The 9,310-nt window shown below is 39.8% G+C and overlaps 1 long non-coding RNA gene across 4 annotated transcripts; it reads left to right on the top strand.

Moving 5' to 3' along the window:
* The first annotated feature begins 5,287 nt into the window (after positions 1 to 5,287).
* LOC123102870 (uncharacterized) lies at positions 5,288 to 9,045 on the top strand. Of its 4 annotated transcripts, XR_006449452.1 has the most exons (6): positions 5,288 to 5,893; positions 5,973 to 6,165; positions 6,792 to 6,860; positions 7,050 to 7,212; positions 7,981 to 8,100; positions 8,577 to 9,045. It is a non-coding gene; the product is annotated as an uncharacterized lncRNA (long non-coding RNA). The 4 variants fall into 4 exon arrangements; XR_006449450.1 differs by having other exon boundaries at positions 5,288 to 6,165; XR_006449449.1 differs by having other exon boundaries at positions 5,289 to 6,165; positions 7,050 to 7,175.
* Positions 9,046 to 9,310: the final 265 nt, after the last annotated feature.

Here is a 9,310-nt window from a genome sequence, read left to right as displayed (position 1 = left end):
TGTGTGATTTGGGTGCTAGTGTTTCCATGATTCCAAAAACTTTGTGTGATTTGCTAGGTTTCCGTGAATTTGATGATTGTTCTCTAAACTTGCACCTTGCGGATTCCACCATTAAGAAACCTATGGGAAAGATTAATGATGTTATTATTGTTGCAAATAGGAACTATGTGCCCTTAGATTTCATTGTTCTTGATATAGATTGCAATCCTTCATGTCCTATTATTCTTGGTAGACCTTTCCTTAGAACGATTGGTGCAATTATTGGTATGAAGGAAGGGAATATTAGATTCCAATTTCCATTAAGGAAGGGCATGGAACACTTTCCTAGAAAGAAAATTAAATTACTTAATGAATCTATTATGAGAGCCACTTATGGATTGCATACCAAAGATGACAATACCTAGATCTATCCTTGCTTTTATGCCTAGCTAAGGGCGTTAAACGATAGCGCTTGTTGGGAGGCAACCCAATTTTATTTTTATTCCTTAATTTTTTATCCTGTTTAGTAATAAATAATTTATCTAGCCTCTGTTTTGGTTGTGTTTTGTGTGTGTAATTAGTGTTTGTGCCAAGTAGAACCGTTGGGAAGACTTGGGGAAAGTCTTTTTGATCCTGCTGTAAAAAACAGAAACTTTAGCGCTCGCAAGAATTGATGCCATGTTTTATTGGAGAGCTCTATTTAGTTAATTCTTTTTGAAGATGATTAATAGATAAATTCCTCACGTCCAGAAATTTATTTTAGAATTGTTTGGGTTCAAGAAGTGGTCGAAACCTACAGATTACTAAAGACTGTTATGTTTTTGAGAGATTCTGTTTTTCATGTGTTGTTTGCTTATTTTGATGAATCTATGGCTAGTAATAGAGTTTATGAACCATAGAAAAGTTGGAATACAGTAGGTTTAACACCAATATAAATCAAGAATAAGTTCATTACAGTACCTTGAAGTGGTGGTTTGTTTTCTTTTACTAACGGAGCTCATGAAGATTTTCTTTTAAGTTTTGTGTTGTGAAGTTTTCAAGTTTTGGGTAAGGATTTGATGGATTATGGAACAAGGAGCAGCAAGAGCCTAAGCTTGGGGATTACCAAGGCACCCCAAGGTAAAATCCAAGGACACCAAAAAGCCTAAGCTTTGGGATGCCCCGGAAGGCATCCCCTCTTTCGTCTTCGTCTATCAGTAACTTTACTTGGAGCTATATTTTTATTCGCCACATGATATGTGTTTTGCTTGGAGCATCTTGTATGATTTGAGTCTTTGCTTTCTAGTTTACCACAATCATCCTTGCTGTACACACCTTTTGGGAGACACATACACGAATTAGAATTTATTAGAATACTCTATGTGCTTCACTTATATCTTTTGAGCTATATAGTTTTTCCTCTAGTGCTTCGCTTATATCTTTTAGAGCACGGCGGTGGTTCTACTTTATAGAAATAATTGATCTCTCATGCTTCACTTATATCATTTTGAGAGTCCTTTAGAACAGCATGGTAATTCACTTTGGTTATAAATTTTAAATGCTAAGAGAAGTTGGATGCTTGATAGATGGTTTTGAGATATAAATGTGGTAATATTAGAAGTGTGCTAGTTGAGTAATTGTGAAATTGATGAATACTTGTGTTGAAGTTGGCAAGTCCCATAGCATGCACGTATGATGAACGTTATGTGACAAATTTGAAGCATGGGTGTTCTTTGATTGCTTTCCTTATGAGTGGCGGTCGGGGACGAGCGATGGTCTTTTCCTACCATTCTATCCACCTAGGAGCATGCGCATAGTGCTTGGTTTTGATGACTTGTAGATTTTTGCAATAAGTATGTGAATTCTTTATGACTAATGTTGAGTCCATGGATTATACGCACTCTCACCCTTCCACCATTGCTAGCCTCTTCGGTACCGTGCATTGCCCTTTCTCACCTTAAGAGTTGGTGTAAACTTCGCCGGTGCATCCAAACCCCGTGATATGATACGCTCTATCACACATAAGCCTCCTTATATCTTCCTCAAAACAGACACCATACCTACCTATTATGGCATTTCCATAGCCATTCCGAGATATATTGCCATGCAACTTTCCACCGTTCCATTTATTATGACACGCATCATCATTGTCATATTGTTTTGCATGATCATGTAGTTGACATCATATTTGTGGCAAAGCCACCGTTCATAATTTTTTTCATACATGTCACTCTTGATTCATCGCAATCCCGGTACACTGCCGAAGGCATTCACATAGTCATATTTTGTTCTAAGTATCGAGTTGTAATTCTTGAGTTGTAAGAAAATAAAAGTGTGATGATCATCATTAGAGCATTGTCACATGTGAGGAAAGGATGATGGAGACTATGATTCCCCCACAAGTCAGGATGAGACTCCGGACGGGAAAAGAAAGAAAGAAAAGAGGCCAAAAAATGCCCAATTAATAATAATAATAATAATAATAAATGTGAGAAAAAGAGAGAAGGGACAATGTTACTATCCTTTTTCCACACTTGTGCTTCAAAGTAGCACCATGATCTTCATGATGCAGAGTCTCTTATTTTGTCACTTTCATATACTAGTGGGAATTTTTTATTATAGAACTTGGCTTTGTATATTCCAATGATGGGCTTCCTCAAATGCCCTACGTCTTCGTGAGCAAGCGAGTTGGATGCACACCCACTTAGTTTCTTTGATGAGCTTTCATATATTTATAGCTCTAGTGCATCCGTTGGATGGCAATCCCTACTCCTTGCATTGACATCAATCGGTGGGCATCTCCATAGCCCATTGATTATCCGCGTCAATGTGAGACTTTCTCCCTTTTTGTCTTCTCACACAACCTCAATCATCATATTCTATTCCACCCATAGTGCTATGTCCATGGCTCGTGCTCATATATTGCATAAAAGTTGAAAGAGTTTGAAAAAGCTAAGTATGAAACAATTGCTTGGCTTGTCATCGGGGTTGTGCATGATGAGAGCATTTTGTGTGATGAAAATGAAGCATGGCCAAACTATATGACTTTGTAGGGATAAGTTTTCTTTGGCTATGGTATTTTGATAAGACATAATTGCTTGATTAGCATACTTGTAGTATTACTATTTTTATGAAACTTTTATCTTTAATCTTTCGGATCTGAACATTCATGCCACAATAGAGAAAAATACATTGAAGAATATTCTAGAAAGCATTCCACATCAAAAATTCTGTTTTTATCATTTACCTACTCGAGGATGAGCAGGAATTAAGCTTGGGGATGCTGATACATCTCCAACGTATCTATAATTTTGATTGTTTTAAGCTATTATATTATATGTTTTGGATGTTAATGGGCTTTATTTTACACTTTTATATTATTTTTGGGACTAACCTATTAACCGGAGGCCCAACCCAAATTGTTGTTTGTCTTGCCTATTTTAGTGTTTCGTAGAAAAGGAATATCAAACGGAGTCCAAACGGAATGAAACCTTCGGGAACGTGATTTTTGGAACAAACGTGATCCAGAGGACTTGGAGTGGACACCAAGCAATCAACGAGGCGGCCACGAGATAGGGGGCGCGCCTACCCCCCTGGGCGCCCCCCTCGTGGGCCCCTCGTAGCTCCACCGACCTACTTCTTCCTCCTATATATGTTCACATACCCCGCAAACATCCAGGAGCACCACGAAACCCTATTTCCACCGCCGCAACCTTCTCTACCCAAGAGATCCCATCTTGGGGCCTTTTCCGGAGCTCCGCCGGAGGGGGCATTAATCACGGAGGGCCTCTACATCAACTCCATGGCCCCTCCGATGATGTGTGAGTAGTTTACCTCAGACCTTCGGGTCCATAGCTAGTAGCTAGATGGCTTCTTCTCTTTCTTTGGATCTCAAGACAAAGTTCTCCTTGATTCTCTTGGAGATCTATTCGATGCAACTCTTCTTTTTGCGGTGTATTTGTCGAGATCCGATGAATTGTGGGTTTATGATTCAGATTATCTATGAATAATATTTGAATCTTCTCTGAATTCTTTTATGTATGATTGGTTTATCTTTGCAAGTCTCTTTGAATTATTAGTTTGGTTTGGCCCACTAGATTGATCTTTCTTGCAATGGGAGAAGTGCTTAGCTTTTGGTTCAATCTTGCGGTGCTCGATCCCAGTGACAGAAAGGGAAACGACATGTATTGTATTGTTGCCATCGATGATAAAAAGATGGGGTTTATATCATATTGCATGAGTTTATCCCTCTACATCATGTCATCTTGCTTAAGGCGTTACTCTGTTCTTATGAACTTAATACTCTAGATGCATGCTGGATAGCGGTCGATGTGTGGAGTAATAGTAGTAGATGCATGCAGGAGTCGGTCTACTTGTCATGGATGTGATGCCTATATACATGATCATGCCTAGATATTCTCATAATTATTCAGTTTTCTATCAATTGCTCGACAATAATTTGTTCACCCACAGTAATACTTATGCTATCTTGAGAGAAGCCACTAGTGAAACCTATGACCCCCGGGTCTATTTTTCATCATACAAGTTTCCAATCTAATTTATTTTGCAATCTTTACTTTCAATCTATATCATAAAAATACCAAAAATACTTATCTTATTATTATCGTCTCTAACAGATCTCACTCTTGCAAGTGGCCGTGAAGTGACTGACAACCCCTTTATCGCGTTGGTTGCGAGATTCTTATTTGTTTGTGTAGGTAGGAGGTGACTCGCGCGTGGTCTCCTACTGGATTGATACCTTGGTTCTCAAAAACTGAGGGAAATATTTACGCTGCTTTACTGTACCACCCTTTTCTCTTCAAGGAAAAACCAACGCAATGCTCAAGAGGTAGCAGGTCATGATACTCGTGTTCATAGTTTTGCAACTGTATATCGCAAGGCCCATTTGGGCAATGTTGGCGGAAGTTCAACCTAGCACCCGGGGAAGTTCAACGTACTACTATAGGGCAAGTCAGGTTGTGATCAGAATAATATTTTCATCCCATAATCAGAATAGTGTTTACGTATATAAATATATATAGAGTAACACTATTCTGATCCTAGGATCGGAATAGTTATTCTAATCACATTCGGCCCTATCTATACTACTATAAAAAGAGCAAACTTTAACTTTTCTATGTCCACCAAAACTACTGTACACAGATCAACCAGCTCCCTTTGATCTAATCCACTTAACAAGATCTAAGCGTCCATATTAGTTAAATGGTCTGCCATATGATCAAACGGCTCAGATTGAATGTTCTGCCGAGCAGACTGCCCCTCGCGCGAGATCCTCACATCCTGCCCACTCGCGTCGCAAATTACGGAATAGCAAAACTGTTTCGTTCTTCAGCCCCGAAACTTACGGGCTCTTTCCATCGCGAGGCATATTCCCCTCGCTCTTCCTCTCCAGATTTTCCGAGTCTGAAACCCACGCCCTCCAACGCTGCCTCTCCCCATGTTTGACGCGCGCCGCGAGGCGCCTCGCCGGCATCGTCCAGCTCACCAACGCCGCCTCCCCTCCATCCAACGTCGCCGTCCTTCACAACGTTCACCCCTCCGCTCCCTCCAACACGCCGCGCATCGCGTCCATGTACATCGAGATGCAGACGAACCGCCCATGTATTCACTCCTGCTTCACGCTCGCCGGCTGCGGCTGTGGCGGAGTTTGGCAAGGCCAATCACCTGGTTAATGCGGGTCGTCGTGGCGTACATGGTGATTGATAGCCTCACCGTGTTGCCGGAAAATATCCCCGTGTTGCCCATGTCCGCATCTCCAGCATCACGCTACTGAACATCTTCGCGGTGGCGGATCTGGGCGCCTTGCAGGAGAAGACCGTGCAGATCGGCTACAAGGATATGAGTGAGATCGATCTACCGGTCTGTGTTTTTTAGGATGGTACCGCACACTGCCAGTCCGGGCAGGAGCTACTTGGTGACTCCCTGATGCACAGGCATATGGGTAAATAATTTTGTTTAGTGCTAAGTAGGAGCTAAGTCTGCATGTGCATCAGGTAATACAAGTCGCTGTGCGTCATGGTGAAGCTAATTTGCTGCACGCTAGCAATCGATCCCTCAAGTTCTGCCAGAGCAGCGCACGTTCATTGCTCACAAGACTGGTGCAGACGCACGGCTCCACGAATCCACGGACCAAGGTGTGGAGGCAGGCTGCAGTGCCGCAGTAGGCGGAAGCAACATACATCATTTGTATGCTCTCTTACTCTTATCCTTTTGACTTTAGAAATTAATCTAGATTTAGTTTGATTCTTTGTGTTAATTGGATTAGTTGTCAGCGTTTTAGAACTCTACCGGGCCTGATGTGTCATACACGAATAGAGAAATCTGCACAACATATGTGAGTTAGTGACCACTTGTTGATTGCATAGTCCAGATGCTAATTATATATATAAGAAAGGAATTATGGGAGGTACAGATACAGTGCTACCAAGTTCATATTAAAGAAAGGGTATTATGGGAGGTCGGAGGGGAGAAGATATCGAACATTTTCTTATTTTGATCTGCATGATGCGAATAACTAGATTGAAAATTAATGCTAAATTTTATTGTATTTCAGTAGAGAGTTGAATACATATTGGTAGACAAAATTGAGGTGAAACCTAACATGGTTCCTGTTGTATAAATAATATATAATTATCTTTTACAGGTTTAGAATTTAGAGCACTTATTTGGTTTACATACAGTGATACATTGCAATGATTTAGAAAGGTGACCTATTTTCAAGTGAATTTACATGTTCTTTGCTATTCAACATAATTTTTTCTTCCCTCCGTTGTGTTAATTGATTCATCTGCGGTTGTGCTCTTCTGACAAAGATGTCCATCAAGTCCCGAGAGAACTACTAATAGCTAGCTGGAAAGATGTTTTAGAGAATTTGTTTGGAGGTACGTAATGAAACCTCATAACTTCTAATTTGCTGATTTTTTTCAGAGAATTGCTTCGCTACTAATGCGCTAAACTAATATAAGACGTTGTAGGTCACGAAATACTGACCTAAAACGGCTTTTATTAGTTTCCAAATGGAGTATTATTCCTGTTGAAGTTCTTTAATCATTTCAATTCTTCTGTGACAGGCCGACAGCGGGCTCGAGTCTATCTCTGTCTCACGAACAGGGTGGACAGGTTCACGACTCGACTGATTGACTGAATCGGAGCAAACAATTCAGCAAACACCTTATGGGCAGAGGTAGAGAAGCAGAGTATGGGCACTAGCACAGCTTACCTTTTTATCTTCCTGTACGTGCTGCACTGAGGCGCTTTGTTCTTACATTTGTACTATCAACAGGAACACACAGTATACATTACAAATCCAGTTTTGCTATGAAGCCGTAACTTTGCTCAGTTCTTCCCTACAATTAATTCGTCTGAATTACTAGCTATGGTCCCTTCTAATTCTTATTCTAATTAGCAGACAAACTTAAGATATATTTTGTTCAAATAAATCTGAATCTACAACTGATATTGTTATCTCTGTTTATCTCATTTGTTGAGAAGTATTGCTATATTTAGGGCTGCTTGTTGAGCATTTCCATGGTAGATCCCAGATTCGAACAATGTATTCTTACACTCCCATGTATCACAGTTTATATTCTCCTTTCGATGCAAGCCTTCCTGTTTACCTGAATGATTTTGAATATGTAATACGTACATGTCTTACGTACAATCCAGCCTAGACACAAAGTCAGAAATTATCTGCTATGTGTTACAGGTTCAGCACAATGTCAACCCCTTTCCTGTTGTGCATATGGTCTTGGTTTTGGGTTCAGAATATATTTTGATTTAGAGATGCAGAAACGATGGATAGATATTGACAAGCCTCATTTTCTATTTGTTCTGGAGGGTCTGGGTCTAAATATCAGTCAAATATTTAATTTTTAGCTGAATGATGAAATAATGGAAAGTGGTGCTCATCTCAAAGTAGGGCTACTTGGTCTAAATAATTTGGTCATCTCAATATTTCACAAGCATATGAGATATGTGTAGTAATTTGTGTATGCATTCCAGCTTGGACTGGCAGCATGGACTGGAAAATTGTCCCAACCATCTTGGACACACCCCAGGCAGGTGCTGCCAGCTGCCATGGTCGAGGCATGAGGTTCGACGTGGTGATCAAGGAGGTGCAGGGTATGCTCTTGTAATTAGTATGATGATTTCCACATGCTTAAATGCTACTCCATTATGTTTTTGCATAACAATCTTGACATTATGTATTGAAATATTCATAGTGATTCTTCCCGTTAAGTTGAGCTTAATATGTTTGTCTCCTGCTCTCAGCTAATTTAGGATTTTGTATTATATTTAGGTAAGCATTTTCCTTGCATGTCGTGATATCTTACAAGCATTGTGTTAATCAATTTTTTCTTTATCAAGTTTACTATTATTTCCATCGCTCTGCAGTTTATTTAAATACACTGCTTTACATTATTCTGGTGTGAAGTTTTCCAAATCCATTTTCCAATACAAAATTTCTTTTTCCGGATATAGACTCTTTTTGCTAATAAATAGGACAATCTGGATTCAAAGTTAAATAAAATTTATGGCCTTGTGTTGATAGATGGCATTACACACTGATGGCTTCTGGTTTTCTATTTTTCTTATAGGAACAGAGAAACTGAATATTTTGTTTGCAAGACGGTTATCATATACTCTAATTCAGACATAAGTGATGACACAATAACGCGCTTCGCCAATTTCTAATTCAGGCGGGCGTAGCTTAGCTTGGGACCAAGCACGTGCAACAATTATTGTCTTCTTCATGCCCCGTAAGTTGCTTCTGTCATGCATGTAAACAAAGACGCCACCGACAGTAACGGCATGCATAGTGAGGTCGTTGCCCGGCATGATCTTGCTTTGAGCTGCTTGGAGACTTGCTTTGAGCTGCTTGGATGATACTGCTTCAGTGTATTCTTGCTTGTTTGTCCTATTTTTTCAGTGAAATGCTGAAGATATGTAGTTGATTGCCAGTATTTGATCGCCCTGCAATATTTTTTGACTTGGTTATTTGTATATTGTACGAGCTTGAATATTGAATAAGTAGCGTATCTATTAAATTATATGTGGTTTCGTGCATTAGTTTGTACATGCATTTGCACACATGCATATGATTATTCAGGTTAGATTTGCCACCAAACTTAAGTGCCCCTCCTTATTTTAAGGTTATCATTTCAATTCAACCTAATATAATATTAAATGCCTCGTCAGTATATCAATCCGACCTTTCTCTATGAGGACCCCTGCAGATTTGTGATGCTGTAGTTTTTCTTTGGGCAAATGTACTACAGAAAAAAACATACTAAGCTGAGCACCCGTTGAAGGCAGATATGTACTTGGCATA

This window comes from Triticum aestivum, chromosome 5A, assembly GCF_018294505.1.
Source record: "Triticum aestivum cultivar Chinese Spring chromosome 5A, IWGSC CS RefSeq v2.1, whole genome shotgun sequence".
NCBI classification, from domain to species: Eukaryota; Viridiplantae; Streptophyta; class Magnoliopsida; order Poales; family Poaceae; genus Triticum; species Triticum aestivum.
Note: the sequence above shows the minus strand (reverse complement) of the source record. Positions and strands in the feature narration are given on the sequence as shown.